The 18,513-nt window shown below is 36.5% G+C and overlaps 1 protein-coding gene across 3 annotated transcripts in view; it reads left to right on the forward strand.

Annotated features, from left to right (window-relative positions):
• The first annotated feature begins 6,332 nt into the window (after window positions 1-6,332).
• The window catches only part of LOC140445361 (putative inorganic phosphate cotransporter), a 97,853-nt gene continuing 85,672 nt past the window's right edge, over window positions 6,333-18,513 (forward strand). Inside the window, exon 1 of one of the 3 annotated variants that reach the window (XM_072537339.1) lies at window positions 6,333-6,463. The gene's annotated coding sequence lies outside the window, so the exon portion shown is untranslated. The remainder of the gene's footprint in view (window positions 6,464-18,513) is intronic. The other 2 variants (XM_072537337.1, XM_072537341.1) reach the window with 2 other exon arrangements.

The raw sequence follows: 18,513 nt of genomic DNA on the forward strand, positions 1-18,513 counted from the left end.
CACAATGGAGATTAATCACTAAAGACAATCTCATTTCATTTCTGGTCTCAAGCCAATCAGTCTTTGCACCATTTAATACGATTTTATCGATGCTCAGATGAAAAAGGTAGCACTCTTATTCTTTGTATCCCATGTCTATTTATAAGCTTTGTCTATCATTATATTAACACGTTGGTAAAATATTTTTTTATTTTTATTTAAATTAATGTTGATTAGTTGATGAACATTATGGTCTTCCTCTCGGATCTTGAGATCGAATTCATGATTTTTCTTCTTTAGCTTCTTTTTTCATTATTAGTTGAACTTTAGAGGCGGCTGCTCTGAAAAGTTCATTCGATGTTTATCCATACTCTCTCAAGTTGCGCATCATCTTTAGTTTCGAGGCTTACTCGTAAGCATGACGATTATTCTTGAGATATCCTTAAACGTCGTCTTTAATATAGTGGTTTTCCGTTGAGTAATATAATATCTCCATGCCATTTACTGTATATGAGTTCATTCTCCTTTGGAAACAATTTTTTATTTTAAGGACAAGAGGTGCTCTGAATCTATTCATATCAGCTACTCTATCACCTTAGTCTGTTTTTCCACCCGAACTTGTTGACTGAAAAAAGGGAAACTGCTTATAGCGTCAGTCAGTCGGTAGTGTTAGGAGTTATTCAATGACGGTTCTACTCGCCATGTCATTATACTTTTTATGGACTTTAGTAACAGTTATTAAGGTATGCTTCTCTAAGACATACCCACTATACCTTGAAGTGTCGCTGCTGCTCGGTTGGAGACTGCTTATAGTAGTCATTATTTTTGATCCTGCATGGCGAGCTGCCCAATTTTATTATTTTAACCCATAGGAGGGAAAGGTCAATAGTAATGTTAATTTAAAATCTCAACTGAATTTTGCCTTTTCGTCAACCGTAATCTTAAATGTCGTAAAGTTAATAATATACGAGATAAGTCGACAATTATGCTTGTCACCCCTTTCGATATTCTCCCTGTTAACTCGAAAAATATCGACCGTTGAAAATAGCGAAGCTATTATGCAAAGTCCATTTAGTTAGATTCTGTCACGATTTTAAATATACACTACTATTGATCCCCTGAAAGGTTAGAATATTAAAATTTAAGGCAGGTCACCATGCAAGCTTGCGCATTATCGTATATTTTTTCATTTATCATTATCAGAATATATTCGCAGTTAATCTTCATATTTAAAGGCTATCTACTATCCACCACCTGTGACCCCGATGGTAGCCTACAGCACATCCTTAGTAGGTAGCACCCAATTTGACCAATGTAACAAACTGCCGAAACTACAAATTTAGCAATAAATTGTTAGCATCCCTATTGGTCTTCCATATTCTGCACAGCATTGATTTGCAAAAGATCAGGTAGTGGAAGAGCGGTCCCCTAAAGCTAATAACCTTAGGCGAAGATCTTGGTGCCCCGTTTTTCTTCGACGTCTCCCTGTGCCCTTCTTGACGTCATACCCGGTATCATCTTAATACAGTATCTACTCTTCTATGAATCCTATTTGAAATTTCCCGAAAAGAAAGTCCGATTTCTGTTGGTGACAAAATAGTCACCCCCTATTAGCTCGTTAAATTGATGGAAATTTGCTTCTAAGCATTGTAAAAGACTTTTAAAAAACCAAGAAACGCCCACTGCTTAATTGGGATCGACACTAAACATTCTAGTGATTCGCAAATTTAGAAAAAACAAAGTGAATATAAACCGAATGAAACCAATTCTATTGATTTAATTTTTTTCCAAGATTTATCCTGCACACTAAATTTTATTTAAACAAAATAATTTATAATGGGTGTTTAGATTTCTATGTTAGTACATTTCAATTCCCTATTTCTAACGCCAAAAATTCTGGCTAATTGACTAAGCCCTTAAAAAAACACCAAAAATTAATTATGGGTAACCAAGATAATAAATATGCATTTATTCGTAGTTTTTACGTTATTCACGGTCATTGATCCTGTAAGGGTGTAGTAACATTATTTTACAGTATTTTAATATAGTCACGAGTCCACGGAAAGATTATGCAAAGTAGTTGTGTTAATACATCTGTATCTGTGAATACAAGCCTTAGAACTCGGTATTCTCACATTGTATCGGTTTTTCAAAATTAATATATTTTACAACTATAAATTCCCACTCGGTGTCACTGGTCTTTGTTCTAATTTTTTAGGTTTTTTCCTTTATTGAATATCCAAATCATTCTTACAGTCACCGTATTCTAAATCTGGTTGAATCCTTTAAAGTCAAAATAAACACTGCTGATCCTGAAGTAAATCCTGCTGGATGTAATATACTCACGATAGCAGCAGGGGCATAGCGTAACAAAAAATTAAATGAGAAATAAAAACCAGGTAGCACTTCTTTCTTGCTATTCTTTCTATTGTTTTGCATGGAAAGTTGCAAAATAATTTTTGTCGTGTGTGAGACAACGTCCGACATTGCAAGATGAACATTTTCCCTGTGTTCTGCTAACATTTGCTGTCGTGCTACGTTTGGCACATCTTAAAGAAGTAGTTTTTGGGGCATATGAGAAGACTTTAAATGACGTAGTTTCAAGGGAATATGTCTTATGCATTTACTCACTGGTTTTTCTGCTGATAGTGTTCCCCTTTTTAATTGTTTTGGAGCTCTAATAAGACCTCTAATCACAGAGAGCCAGAATTCTTTAAAAGACATACTTTTGGAATTGCTTCTAAGTTTAAATAGAATGAATGCGTTTACGACGCAAACATCCACAAAATAAAAAAAATAGTCTATGCCACCACTTGTGTGATTTACGATTCACCTCATAAAGACTTTTCAGCATGTGAAATTTGACTACATATCCCATATTTATGTGAGTTGTAGTGTACTACCATTTGTGGGTATGAAACCTCATTCAGAATAGCGTCTTTTTGTCTTGTCTTTACAACTTCGTTTGTTGCGGGATTTTGGAGATTTGGTAAAATAATTACACTTCTGCGATCCATCCGCTTCGACGCAGATAGTCCATCTGTTGAAACACGGTAATCTGAATCCTCGATTCATTTGTTTGTTAGTTTTAAACTCTGGTAAATCCTTCCTTTTTTTTTTTGAACGGTTTCACTTGCGTAAATTCCGTCCGACGATAAAGATCTCTGACGATCAATATAGTTGAAATAGTTGTCAAAGAACACTTGTTGGTGCTTATTTACTAAGACCCTTGTTAGATCCTGTACGGCTTGTTGTCCTAAGTTTTTTTTTGGGTGGAATTTCCCTCTTTACCGGTATATATCTGGAACTGGCACATGAATCCGCTTGAATCTGCTCTAACTCATACTTTGTAGCCACGTTTTATAGGTTTATTGGGCATGTACTGTCGGATACTGCTTTGACCTTTGAATCGTATCATAGACTCATCAATCGCTTAAAACTCATGTGGATTCAGTGCTGTAAGAAACGTTTCTGTCAGTTTGGCCAGTAGAGGTCGCACTTTGTAAAGTTTTTTCGGCTTTTCGGTTTTTTCGGCTGCACTGTATTATCAATCAGATGTAAATTGCCTAGTAATCAACCGAATCTGTTACGTGAGATAGCCGAACTGATGAAAGGGTCTCGTAATTCATCACGTGATGACCAATAATCTCTGCAACTGGGCATTTTCGATATGTCCATTAATAAATTTACTCCAAGAAATGTTTTGACTTCGTCTGCTGTAGTAGGTGTAAATACATTTTGTTCTCCGTGTATAGATTGGTTTGAAATACAATTAGGTGAATTAGAGCCTCAGGAGATACTTCCAAAAATACATCTGTGGGTTTCAATAAATTATTTTGTTTGTATTAGGTATATATCATTTATTTTGGGTCCAAACTACAGAGTTATCTCGCTTTACTAGCCGTATTGCTAGCGGTACATCGTCTTCGCTATCCGATTCAGATTCTTGATTATTTGGAGTATTGGTTGTTTTATCTTGATTGTTAATTTGGTCTTCAAACACGATGTTCATATTTCCAATATAAAATACATCCTTAATATTTTTGGTCCGAAATTCATCAAAATGCAATTCATCTCCCAAGACGCTTTCACTATCAGAGACAACTGGGCAATTGACAATTGTCAACCTCGCTTGGGGACATATTTTCTAAATGCCTGAAGATCCACTTTTGATTTTGATATTGTCAAAATTCATATAGGAAGTGCCCTGTGGTCGTGCGAGAATATCACATAAAAGACAGTGATTTATGTATTATATGTATTCATTTAAATAACAGTACTTAGTAAGTATAAAACAGACATCAAAAATATCACTTACCCGTAGTTTATGTAATTAATAATAATTGAACAAACAAGAAAACAATTAAAATATGTCGCGCTGTCAACACCTATCGCCCGATTCAAATGTGTTCTAAATCGGTTCTAAACTGGCAAGCCAGCAAGCAATTTAATTAAACCCAGCCTGTGAGACATGTTTACCCCTAAGAATTACGTTCGGGTATAACAATTCATTGGAACGAGGTGTATTAACTCGAGTAAAAACAGGAGTCACTTCACCGCGCTCCAATGCTCCAGACCATCCCTTTCCCCCTATAGTACTCTGATGCGCGATCGGGCACAACTATCAGCCAAATGCTTCTCATGTGGGAGTCCTGGGTAATAGAACTCCAACATGGTTTCCTAACCGAATTCAAAACTCAGGACAGCGCATTGTTGCTATAATTCTGTTATCTTACTGTGGCTTATCCGCGAACTAAAATTGCTTACTTGGGCCTCAAGTCTCCGCTCTGAGCTAGGCTCAGTTCGGCGACTTGGTGCTCAAGGGGTTGGGCCCTACGTGCCCGGGTTTTTAATGGATTTTATTATTATTTTTTTGTGGCTTGAGCCGGTTTTTGTTAGTAGTTTTTTTATTTTTTTGGCGGCCGATGCCGTTTTTTGTGTATTTTTTGGATTTTTTTTGTAGGATGCCTTAAACATAAAATCAGAATTAGTGCATATTAGTATAATAATTATCTACTTAAAATTAACTGGGTCCACGCTGTACGTTCCGATGGTCCACGAGTTTTTTGAGCTACATACTATCTTCTTGGTGCGTTGTTTTTGTAGTTTTTGTAGTATTTTCTCTCTGGTGTATTTATTGATTTTCTCTCTAGTACGTTTGGTTTTATTCTACTACTTTTTGTTGTTTGGGTCTCTTGTGCTTCCATCTGTGAAAAGCGTCGTACCTCATAATCTCTCGAAATATGTGACTAGGATGCTTCTATATCTGCGCGAACTTTGTCCTTGCCTTTTCCTTCATTATATCAGTCACTCTAATTTGTTGTAATTATCTGAAGAAGAATCTTTCTGCAACGTATCTCGGTATGTTGACTGCTTCTTTTAGGCTGCTGTTATGTGCCGCTTGTATTTTCATTTTTGTTGCGTTACATATGTGTCCCCATGCGAGAGATGCATATGTTAGTATAGGAAGAATTATACTATTTATTAATCTTATTTTTGTTTTTATTCTGAGTTTGATTTTTCTTCCTGCTAGTCTTCTTATTGATGCTCTTGCCATGTTGGCTTTTTGTATTGTAGCGTTTACGTGTTTACTAAACGTTAAACCTTTGTCCATGATTACTCCGAGGTATTTTGCTTCGCTTTTTCACTCGATGGGATTGCCTTGCATAGTCACCTGTTCTTCTGGTTGTTGGTACATCTTTTTGAAAATTACAGCCTGTGTCTTTTCAGAGTTTATAGCGATTTTCCATTTTAAAGTCCATTCTTCTATGTCATCTAGCGCTGTTTGTAAGTTGTTTACCGCTATGTCTACATTTCTGTGTTTGGCCGCTATCGCTGTGTCGTCGGCATAGAGGCTTAGTAATGTATCTGGTGTACCTGGTTCTAAACTGGTTAGACACCTAGAATAATATAATATAGGCAAAATAGTCAAAGGGTTAAATGAAATACTTTGTCAGTAACACAGTTAAGGAGTTCGGAATCTATTGCTTTATGACCTTTTGCTATTGTACTTTTTATTGACAATATGACTTTTCTTACGGTGTTTTCGGTTACGCCAGCCTATTTCCTCTGTACTAATACATAGTGCATTGTTATAGTCGTGTATTAGTGATATATATATATATATATATATATATATATTTATATTGTATATATATATATATATATATATATATATATATATATATATATATTTATATTGTATATTACGATTGTAGTAATAAATTTATGTATTATATGTATTATATTACTGATGTTGTTTTCCATACGACTATTTTATTAAACGGTGAGTCAGTTATTGCATATCTAAAATGTAAATGTGTGTTTTTTAAATATTTTTCACGATACATAATAATAACTAGTTTACAAAATTATCAATTCCGACTGATGTATGTTGCAAAGTGCAATAGTAATTGGTGCTGTCTGTGATTCAATATTAACAACAGAGAAAATAATATTGAGACGAAAAAAAAACCACTATTTGGTGAGTACAAAAGTTTGAACTGACAATTATGATTTAGTGCTATTTTTGACCCAAACTTTTAAACCTGCCATTTAAATGTATAACAAGATAATAGCCATTCAAGTGAATATTTCAGTATGGAAATAACTTTATAAGTGCGTTTTAAATATTAATTCCGATATCATTGGTTTATATAATAATATTGTTTATATTATATTAGTATTATCAAAAAATATCGATATATTAATATTAATGTAATATACTGATTGGAGTACTATAATAGTCGTTGCATAGATAGCGTGACAAACGAATGGAGGTACAGACTCACTAACGAATTAGAGTCCCTCTTTCCTTGAAAAGGAAAATTTAGTAAGATATACAGTGTGACCCATTTAGATTGGAAACACCTCTATAAAATTTGAAGTTGTTAACCAATTTTAACCAAATTTTTGTTTAAAAAATGTCATGTAATAAAAGGTCTATTGCGGGACAAAATATGAAATATTTAGTTAAATTTTCAGGGCATTCTACGATACTTTTTCTTTGTTGAAAATGGAGAATTTGTATTAGCGATTTTTTTATTAAAAACATTTCTACGCCACTGGATTTAGAGTGGCTTCAAATAGCTATGACAAAAATTTTATTAAGATATATTTATTAATAACAAACTTATAATAACTTAAAATTGTAAAACTCGCTAAGAAAGAAACACTCTCTATTAAAGTTAAAGAAAACACTCTGTATTAACAGAAACATGGAAACATAATTTTAGTTTAAATCCTAGTTGCCTCTACCAATCCACTATCTAATTGGATACATTTGTCGTAGCGTTTATGAGTATTTCGAATTACATTTCTAGTTGTTGGGGAGTAATTTCTGCACATGCCTGTCGAATTCTTGCACGAAGTTCGTTTACGTTTCTTGCACGGGTTTGGTAAACTTCTTGTTTGATAACTCCCCAAAGAAAGAAGTCTAAAATTGTGAGATCTGGAGACCTCGATGGCCAATCTATCAACGGACCGGCCTATCCAACGGTTCGGAAAATTTTCATTTAGCCATTGCTTCACGGTTCTGGCATAATGAACAGAATACCCATCTAATTGGATATAAAAATTTAATCGTTCATTAATTGGGAGCTCATGAATAGCATCCCACAAGTCGGTGTTTAAAAATTCTAAAAAGTTCTGTGAGTTCAAGTTTTCTTCTAAAAAAGAAAGGACCAATAACTAGCTTGTTCCCAATGTTTATTACCGAATGAGGATTATCTGCTGTCCAATAGCGACAATTCTGTCATGATACTACCCCATTTGTAGTGAAAGTGGCTTTGTCGGTAAACAACACGTTTTTTAGAAAATTTATATTGTTTAAATATTCCCCTTGGGCCCATAAACAATATTCTAAACGTTTTGCTTCGTCGCCTTCTTGTAATGTGTGTAAGAATTTTGGTTTGAAAGGTTTAATATTATTTACCTTAAGACATCGCCAAATACTCTCTCGAGGCACATTCAAATATAAACTGACATTCATTAAACTGGCATTAGGGTTATTTCTGAAATGATCTAAAATGATTTGATTTTTCCTCTTCTTCTTTGTAACGGGTTATTTTTTAAAATTAGTTTTGATACTGCACCATATTCATTAAATATTCTATTTATTTTGTTTACCGTACCGCAGCTAATATTAGGACGATCCACATGTCTGTCATTAAATTAATATTGTACAAACTTCCCTGGCACTTTTATCGTTATCTCCCAAAAAAGTATAATTTCCATTTTTTCTCTCAATCTTAATCTTGCAGCCATGACACAAAATATTATTAAAAACAAATATTGTTGCAGATATTATGCATAAATTTATGCTAGTACTGAAATTTGTATGACACAAATAATGTCAAACAGTAATATCGTTGTCATGGCAACTGAGATTTAAGTTGTAGCATGTTAAGTTAATAATAATGTAAGTACGTTACTTGCATTAAATTTTTATGCTATTTTAAACATTTTTTTGTCTAGTAGTGGTTTATTATTAAAATTATTTGAAAAATAATTAGTTTAATGGTTATCTGTTGATACAGGGTGTTCTTTTTTGACTCGAAGCTTAGTGAGTTTTAAAATTTTAAGTTGTCATAAGTTTGTTAATAATACATATATCTTAGTGAAATTTTTGTCATAGATATTTGAAGCCAATCTAAATAAAGTGGCGTAGAATTTTTTTTAATAAAAAAATCGCTAATACAAATTCTCTATTTTCGACGAAGAAAATGTATCGTAGAATGCCCTGAAAATTGAACTAAATATTTCATATTTTGTCCCGCAATAGAAGTCTTATCACATGACATTAAAAAAAATTTGGTTAAAATCGGTTAACAACTTCAAATTTTATAGAGGTGTTTCCAATCTAAATGGGTCACACTTTATAATGGTCAATAGACTAAGATTTTCAAAACATGTGATAAGAAATACACGTGATACGCAGCTACGATAATCACCTTATAAACAATGTGTTCTGGAAAAGACCAGATGGGGGAAGATCTGGGAGAAACGACAATGAGAAATAGTGGCACAGAACCGATAAACATGGAAGGCAATAGTAAACGCGGCAAAGACTCACGAAGAGTTGTAAATTGATGATGATAAATATTCTGTATGCGTAAACAAAAATGACTGGACAATTTGGATTTGTCAATATAGCATCTAAAGCATGAGCAAATAGTATTAAAACAAATTCTTAGAAAGCCCTTCTTATTTTTCTTCACCTTTTCCCATTATAAGTTTGCCGTTTTCATAATTCCCAGCACTTTATCCCCCTAGTCACCTTCTCTGAGGTCTCTATATATCATAGCATATCCTGTGATATGCTATGATATATATTCTGTGCATATCCTCTTCTTCAAAACTTAAGATTAAATTTGCAACCTCGGATCCAATACCTAATTATTCAGCCTTACATATATTTACCTTAAGTCCCCATTGGCTTGTCAACAAAACCAACAATTCCAAGACTACATATGTAACTCTTGCGTATATAAAAGGTGTATTCAAACAATCAGCGAATCTTTAAGGCGAATGTATGGCTCATAAAGGCAACAATATTTTAAATTAGTATTGCATCAAACTAAAAACCTAAATTCAAAACTCAAAAAATCACATGTTGTTTACGAGATACCATGTACTAACTGTAAAGACGTCTATATTTGGCAAACTAGTCAACTATATATTTCAATCCAAAATTGTTTACCATAAATAACAAGAACAACACCACCACTCACACAAAGCAGGAGAATGAGAGGAAGCATAAATCTGACTTTGAGAGCATCAACATTTTAAAAACCGACCAAAACGAAAAGAAGATAGAGATTTACAAATCAATAGAACTAAAAAGGAACATCAACGCAATTAATGTCAAGAAACATAAAAATAATCTAAATAAATTATATTTCAATATATTTAAACAATAATAACTAAAAAACCATAAAAAACTCTAAAAGTTTCAACATATTTTCACCTTACTTCTTTAAAAAACCAAAGATACGACCATGTAAACATCATCATCATCAATTAGCCTATATTTGTCCACTGCTGAACGTAGGCCTCCCGTAAAATTTTCCACCTATTTCGATTTTTTGCTTCGTGCACCCAGTTTGTGGTGATGCGCTTGATATCATCCGTCCATCTAGTCGGTGGTCGTCCTCTGCTTCGATATGTCTCTTGCCTTGGTCGCCATCCCAGAATCTTTCTGGTTTATCTATCATCCGTTAATCTGGCAACATATCCCGCCCAAGCCCATTTAGCCATGGCTATTTTTTCAACTGCATCTGTGACTGCTGTTCTTCTTATATCTAGGTTTGGTACTTTATCTCTGATGGTAATACCTAATATTGATCTTTCCATAGCGCGTTGTGTAACTCTTATTTTATCTATTGATCTTTTTGTCATAGTCAGTGTTTCTGCATCACATGTAAGAACCGGTAAAACGCACTGGTTAAAAACCTTTCTTTTTAAACAAACTGGGATAACAGACTTGAAAATGTTATTCAATCTACCAAAGGCAGCCCATGTGGGACCTATTCTTCTTTGTATTTCAGTTGTCTGATTTTCTCGGCCTAAGCGAATCTCATGCCCTAGATATTTGTAAGCTATTACTTGATCGATACTATGGCTCTCAATTAGAATTTTACCGCTGACTACAAGGTTGGTCATAAATTTTGTCTTTGAGGTGTCAATTTTAAGACCAATTGTTTTTGACACTTTATAGAGCGTGTGCAGCATTTTTGTAGCTTTATCAACTCTATCAGATATTAAAACGATGTCATTGGCAAATCTTAGGTGGTTCAGATCTTCCCCATTTATATTAATTCCCATGTTATCCTCTCGTTCCATTTGCTTGAACATATATTCAAGAACAGCTCTAAACAATTTAGGGGAGATAGTATCACCCTGTCTAATTCCACGTTCTATTCGAAACTTCTTGGTATCTTCATGAAGGCGGACACAAGCTGTACCAGTTTCGCAAATACTTTTAATCAATGCGATATATCGGTAGTCAATGCGGCAGTCAGCCAATGCTCGAAGCATTTTATGATGATCTATAGTATCAAACGCCTTTTCATAATCTACGAATATAAGAAAGATAGGTTTGTTATACTCTGTACACTTTTCTATTAGCGTTTTTATTAGCGTTTTACACACACACACACACACGTAGTGATCAACCCTGCCCCTAGGAACATGTGTATACCAATCTAAGAATGGGATCCACATGTCCGAAGATCAAACCGGTCACACTTCGCTAGTTGAAGTGGTACCTATCTGACCCTCGGGTTTTTCCTCCACCCCTCCTCATCGTGTGACTTACACCCTCTGTTTTTAATGACTGTGGTTATGCCACCTAACTGTAGGGGTAGCCACATCTAGGCTTTTCTCCCTATTTACTTTACTGACTCTATTGAAGTTACTCTATCATGACTTCGGGACTTGAGTCCCTAAAAAAAAGAAAAATGCGTGTGTTCCGACCATAGAGTCCCCAGCCTTGGCTGACGACTCTATGCTCGGAAAAGAGTGTGTGCTCGGTCACTCGGCCGCCGATTTGGCAAAATAAATTTTGTTCTCCTCGCTGGCCGAGCACCTGAGTAGGGTCCGGCCACTGAGCCCTTGTATGCCACACAAGACCTCAGTGCTCGGATTTCGCGAGAATATCAGTATTCACCTGATCCGCCTTAGGGGCCTAGTCCGTTGAAACGGTATATGTAGAGCCAGATGGGCCCTCCATATTTGGTCTGTGTTGAAAGTGAAAGTTACAAAAATGTAGAGTTAACAAAATTTAAGAATTGGATGAATCCAAAGTGATTTAGATAGAGAGACCGTTTTTTGTTTTTTTGTTTTTTGTTTTTATTTTTTTTTTGTTTTTTGTAGACTTCCTTGGAGCTTCGGAACTATAATATGCCTGGGCAACAATTCTTTCCTTTTTTTTGTTTTCCTTAATCCTATTTGTGTGCGTGTGTTGGGGTGAGCATTTCCAAGTGTATACTGCTCTTACTCACCCCGGTGTATATTGGACTTATATCTACCTAAAAACCTAAAAACCTAAAAGAAAAAGCGTACCCTCTCGCCAGAGATTTTTTTGGTCGGTATCCTATCTTTCTTCATCTTGAGGTTTTGACGACTATGCACCATTACATCCTTTGTTATTCGTTTGGGATCTCCCTATATCTTGCTATTTGCTGCTTTGATCTTCTGTGTACCGTCCTGATGTTTTCGTTGTAGTTCGTCAGCTCTCTTAGCATTCTACTAGGGTGGTTTGTCTTGAGTCTCTGAATACGTACCTTAGAGGTACGTATTTTGGTATTTTTTAAGGCGTCTCGTATGATTTGATTCTGAGATCTCTGAATCTTCATTCTGTTCGACTTGCGGGTGTGTCCCCATGCTGCTGAGGCGTACGTTAAGATTGGCATGATGATGCCGTTTGCAACCCTGATTTTTGTTTTTAAATCTTAGTTTGCTTCTTCTGCCTATGAGCGTTGAGAGCTGACTTTTCAGCGCTTTGGCTTTGTATACCTGTTGATTAATATGTTCTGTGAATGTTAGCTTCTTGTCGAGTAACACTCCTAGGTATCTTGCCTGGTTGGTCCATTCTACTGGGGTGTTGTCTATCGTGATTTCGCGGTTTGGTACACTTCTTCTATGACTAAACATTACAGCCTGAGTTTTGTCTGGGTTTAAGGCTATTTTCCATTTTATGCACTATCGTTGAAATCTATTTAGTGCTCTTTGCAGGTGATTAGCTGCATGATCCGGGTTTCTCCAGCTAACCGCTATTGTTGTGTCGTCTGCGTAAAGACTTAACAGAGATCCGGGTTCTGTTGGCGTGTCGGCCATATAGATGGTATACAGGTATGGTGACAGCACGGCACCCTGAGGCACACCCGCTTCCAGGGCTCCGACCTCAGACAGGGTTGCCCCTATTCGAATTCGGAACCTTCTGTTAGCAAGGTATGACGCAAGGGGACATGTCATCGCCTCGCTGTATCCCAATGAATTCATTTTGTAAATGAGTCAATTGTGCCAGACTCTGTCAAATGCTTTACTGACGTCCAGAAATGCGGTGACTGTGTATGCCTTTTCATTAAATCCTTTAGTTATGAATTCTGTGAGTCTTAATACCTGTAATTCATAGGAGTGTTCACTTCTGAAACCAAAATGAGCTTCTGGAATGGTGTGTAATGCTTGAGACTCTTCGTTCAGTCTTTTTAGAATTACTCTTTCCGCAATCTTGCTTATTGATGATAGTTAGCTGATTGGTCTGTAATTTTGAGGAAATGTGAAATTTTTTTCTGGCTTAGCAATCATCATTATGTGAGCTTCCTTCCATCTGTCTGGAAAATATCTTAGTTTCAGCATATTGTTTATGATGTTGGTAATATAAACAATAGCTTTTGTAGGTAGGTTTTTCAGGGCCCTGTTTGTGATATTGTCTGGACCTGGGGCTTTTTTGGCGTTAGTCTGCTTTATGAGTTCTTTTATTTCTTCGGGAGATGTATGAAGTATCCCTATTCTGCCTTTTGTCCTTTTTAGTCTTCTTGCTGTCCTCTCTACCTCGTCTTCGAAATCTATATCTTCGTTGGGGTGTTCGTTATTTCTACACGCCCTTTCTATTTTGTCTTTTAGGAATTCTGCTTTTTCGATTTCTGTGTGGACAATCCCGTTTACGCCATGTAGAGGGGGTATGGGTTTTTTGTCTTTTCGTAGGATTTTTGATAGTTTCCAGAACGCAGATTTGTTTGGATTTAACTCTTCGATATAGGAGTCCCAGCTTTCATTTCGATGATTTTGGAGTTGTTTTTTCACTTCCCTGTCTAGCTCATTTGCAATCCTTTTGTCTTCTACCGTTCTAGTGCGGTAGGCTCTTCTTTTTTTCCGGTTTTTCTGCTTGATTAAGTTTTTAAGTTCTATACTTATGTCCCTAAATCTTCCTTTTTGTCTAGTTATAGTTTCGGTTTTGGAGCTGGCATCGATAGCGTTGATAATTGTTTCTTCTAGTTTTATTACACTGTCCTCTAATTCTGTTATGTTGTTGATTGTGAGGATATTACCGATGTTCTGGCTCACAATTCTTCTGTAGTTTGGCCAACTTGTCTGTTTTCTGTTGTGGGGCTGCAAATAGTTTGTTTCTATTGCGCCCAGGGTCAGGACGATTAAGTTGTGTGTCGAATCGCCTTCGTTCAGAGAGTGTATCTCATATTGTTGACCCACATTGTGTAGGATTGCAATGTCTAGGTAAGTAGGAAGTTGTCCGTGAAAACATGTCGGCTCTGTTGGTCCGATCACGTACGTATTTGGTCTGTTTTCGAGATGGTTGCATAGTCGTCGTCCGTTGTTGTTGGTCGTCCTGTCGAACCAGTTGGGAGATCTCGCATTAAGGTCTCCTATTATTATGGTTGGCTCTTCCGAGTTTAATATTAGGCTCAAATCTTCGTCTGACATATGCAGACACTATTTTTAGTGAGTCGTTGTTGGCTTTTAGTCTATGAGTGTGGCTTCCATTGTGACCAGTTCATCTGGTGTTGGGATGTGTTCATGTTCGATTTCTTTTTTCACAAGTATGGCTGTTCCTCCTGATACCGCTCTATGATCCGTCCTGTAGATATCGTAGCCGGGAAATTTTGTTTTCTTTCTTTTCACTAATTTGGTTTCTTGTAGGGCTACGATATCGAGCTTTAATCTATTTATCATTTCGTCCAGAAGGTTGAGTTTTTTGAATATTCCGCCGGAGTTCCATGACCCAATGCGAAGATCTTCCGTTTGGTGTACTAACATTTCTGACCTATGTTTCCTATGGCTGTCATAACTTGTTGCATTTGATCTAACATTTTGGTGACATGTGCCATTTTGGCATTTAGATCGGCGTTGAATTTGGCGATGAGAGCTGCTGCTTCGTTTGAGGTTGTTGTTTCGTTTGTCACGCTGTCAGGCTGTTTAGTAGGCTGAGCGTAGCTAACACCTTTATTGGTGTTGCTGTTGATGATTGGCCTTGCCCTTTGTTGTTGTGGGGCGGCTTTCTGCTTGGGAGCTTTTGGGCATCCACGATAATTCGCTGTATGCGCTTGTTCGCAGTTAGCGCATTTTGGGTCCGTTGCTCTGTCCTTTTCGCATTCGCTACTAAGGTGATTGTCTTCACACTTCACGCATTTTGAACCACAGTGGCAAGATTTTGAACTGTGGTAGAATCCCTGACAATTATTGAAACATTGTATTGTTTCGTGTCTAGTTTTTATTTCGTCCTCCACGCTGATCCTCGTGTAACATAGGTCAGAAATGTTTTTTATTTTTGCGTCCTCTTCTGCTTTAATGGTTACCAAAAACATTGGGAGGGATTTCTAATCTGGCTCTTTCGAGATCATGTTTATGACCTTAGTCGCCTCTACTCCTTTGCTGATAATTTCGTTGAGGATTAGATTGGTATCGGTTTTTACCGATAATCCTCTTATGATGACTCTCTTCATTTTATCGGTATCTATAGGATACGCGATAAAATCTACAGCTGGACTGTATGTCTCTAGAAGTCTTACCATTTTTAGGTAGTCTTCTCTGGTCTTTGTTTGTATGACAATGGACCTTCCTGATCTGGCAAATGTATTTGCCGAGATTATCTTCATGGCTGCAGCTTGCTGCAGTATCTTCTTATGCTCGTTAACCGATTTCAGAATTATCGCCGGTGGTTTGGGCTGTTTAGGAGTAGAGACTGCTACTTCGGGAGTGATCTCGAGGGTCGCTTCTTCTGCTACTTTTTTATTAGGAGGTTGTGGCTCCTTGTCGTCAACTTTTTTATTAGGTGTTTGCGTCTCCTTTTTCTTTGTTTCAACTTTTTTGGTAGGAGGTTGCGACTCCTTTATTGTTGTTTCTTTTTTGTTTTCAAGAGCTTGTCTTTTTTTTTGCCTTGATTTGATGGTCCTGTCCATCACTTTTTCTTTTCGCTTTTGGATTAGCTGTTTTTGCTTCTCCGCTGCGCTTTGTTTTGGTTTTCTTTCGATGGTGTTCCACACGGTGTTGCCGGTGTGCCAGTCTTCTTCGACTTCTATTTCCATACCGTCATCATTAGTTATGATGGGTATGAGTGTAATTTCTTTGGTTGTTGCCTTTTTTGAATTCGTTTTTTTCACCGAATTCGACTTTGTGGTTTTCTCTTTTTGTGGGGGTTCCGGGATGATAACTTCTTTTTCTCTTTGGAGTTTTGCTACATTTCTTTGCTGAGTTAATGCATCCACTAACTCTAATATCTTGTCGGTTAGTCTTTTGACTTCCCGATCTTTTTCTTGATTTTCACTTCTTAACTAGTTTAATTGAGTTAGAAGTTTTTTCTCTCTGGCTTTCATCTCCTTTTTCATCTCTTTGATTTGTTCGGTCAGTGCATTGACTGACCTACTTAATTCGTTTGCCTTTTCTCTGGCTTCCATCTCCTTTGCTTTTTTTTCTCGCTTCCTCATCCTCGTCTATTTCGGGGGCTCGGTGTCTTTTCAGTTGTTTTGATGGAGCTTCCATCTCAACATTATTGTCATCTTCCAATGGGGGCGGGGCTTCGGTCGACTCGGCGCTTAGTACCTCGTCGGTGATGGCATCTGCGGATATCGATATGGTATCGTCCGTATCTTCTTCGCTATTTTTGTCATCTTCTGACTCGGGCGAATAGGAGTCGTCGTCAGATGAGGGAAGATTGTCCATGGGATTATTGAGATTCGCGGTAAAATTATTGTATAAATCAATAGCTTTTGCAACAGAGGGGGTGGATGACTGGGGCCTGTCATCATCTTCTGCTTCGTGTGTTGTCACCTGCGTAACAACACTGTTTTGGGGGAGATTTTCACTCAGTGAACATTAAGTTCAAAATTATTAATAAGTTTGCTACACAGAAGACTCTGTTTTTGTCGTCCCGCCTGGCCGCTGCCAGTCGGTTTTCCTGGGTCTCGTCCCAGCTACCACACGGTTGTTCACTACCTGATTTCTCAGGCAGGGATCCTCTTCCAGTTTCTCACACCTCAGGAGCAGGGGCCGTTTCTGTCCGACCTTGTCAAATGTCAAGGCCTTGCAGTGTCATCCCTGTCGACACACTGAGGTGATCCCGAAATCTTCGCAAACGCGAAGCTATTATAGCCTCCGCGAGGAGCCTATAAAAAACAGCTCCCCGACGGTTTAACTAATAACAACCTCGCATCCGCTCTTCGCTAATATGTAGGACAAGTGTCTATGCCACACTCGGTGTCTTACCCACCGGGAGCTAAAACGCTCCGTTGACAATTAATAGGTCAGTCGTCCCCACCTAAGCACACTTTGCTGACTCGCGTCCGTACTGTTCGACTGCTAGAGCCGAACTTAATAGCGTTTTACAATTATGTAAACATAATTATATAGTATTGACAGTAACCAATGAGATATCAGATGTCAATTTATATATATATATATATATATATATATATATATATATATATATATATATAATAGCAGTATAAAAATGATAATAGGAACATTTTTTCAGTTCTCCTCTATGTATTGTGCTACTTTATAATTAGAATGTTATTAGTCTACAATTAATATTTCCTAGTATCAGAAATTATAAAATCCACATACATGTTATTCGTAAGTTTTTCCTGTGTACATTTTTTAACAGTATAATAAATTTATATCTGACTGTGAGAAATTATTTGTATACAAAGAAAATTTAAATACTGGACTATTTTTATGACAGCGCACAAAGGTCACTATCAGAAATATAGAAAAGAGCACGAAGGCCACTATCAAAAAAATTTGTTAATTTATCACTACTATTTTACTGTATTCGAGAATGTTATATACGTTATGAATACACTAAATCTTTTACATGTTGAAGTACTAGTATCGACCCACATCTCAAAAGCCTCCATTTTATTTTAGCATATCTGGCTATGGAGAAAATGAGTGCTCTTACTAGGTCTAATTTTGTGTGCACTGTTTTGGTCGTGCTTTTTTAAATCGTTACAAGTTTAATCATAATTATTCTTGTAATCGTAAGCCTCATGTATATCTCTCCGTTGATTCCTCCTTCCTTTCTTGTGAGAGACCCCAGGTATATAAAACAATTTACCACTTCAATGCCCCCAATCTTTTTAACTCTCATAATACCACAGGGTCACTGTGAACTTAAAGTGTTTTTCTTCTGAAGTTATTTTACTTAAAATTATAAAAAAAAATTGACTTTTCCTAATATGTTGTGTGTAATAATAACCCACACGTAATACCATTGTAATACTATGTGAGTTACCAGTGATTCCAATTATTATAAATTACAATTTTGTCTTTTTTTTGTTTCCATTTCTGTTTTTTATTTTGATATTTTTTTTAATGCTAAATGTTTTTTGAGACTGAAGTGTTCTGAAGGAACAAGGTGTTCACAAGGAAATGTGCTTCAAAAAGAAGGACCTACATATAGGCATGCTAAGACAACCGTTGGCACAATTTCCATTAGTGTTCCCTTGTTTTTTAGAGATAATATTGTAAACCACGCAGTTAAATGGACTAATGCAGAAGGTCAAGTAAAGAATGGAG

Source organism: Diabrotica undecimpunctata, chromosome 7, assembly GCF_040954645.1.
Source record: "Diabrotica undecimpunctata isolate CICGRU chromosome 7, icDiaUnde3, whole genome shotgun sequence".
Taxonomy (NCBI): Eukaryota; Metazoa; Arthropoda; class Insecta; order Coleoptera; family Chrysomelidae; genus Diabrotica; species Diabrotica undecimpunctata.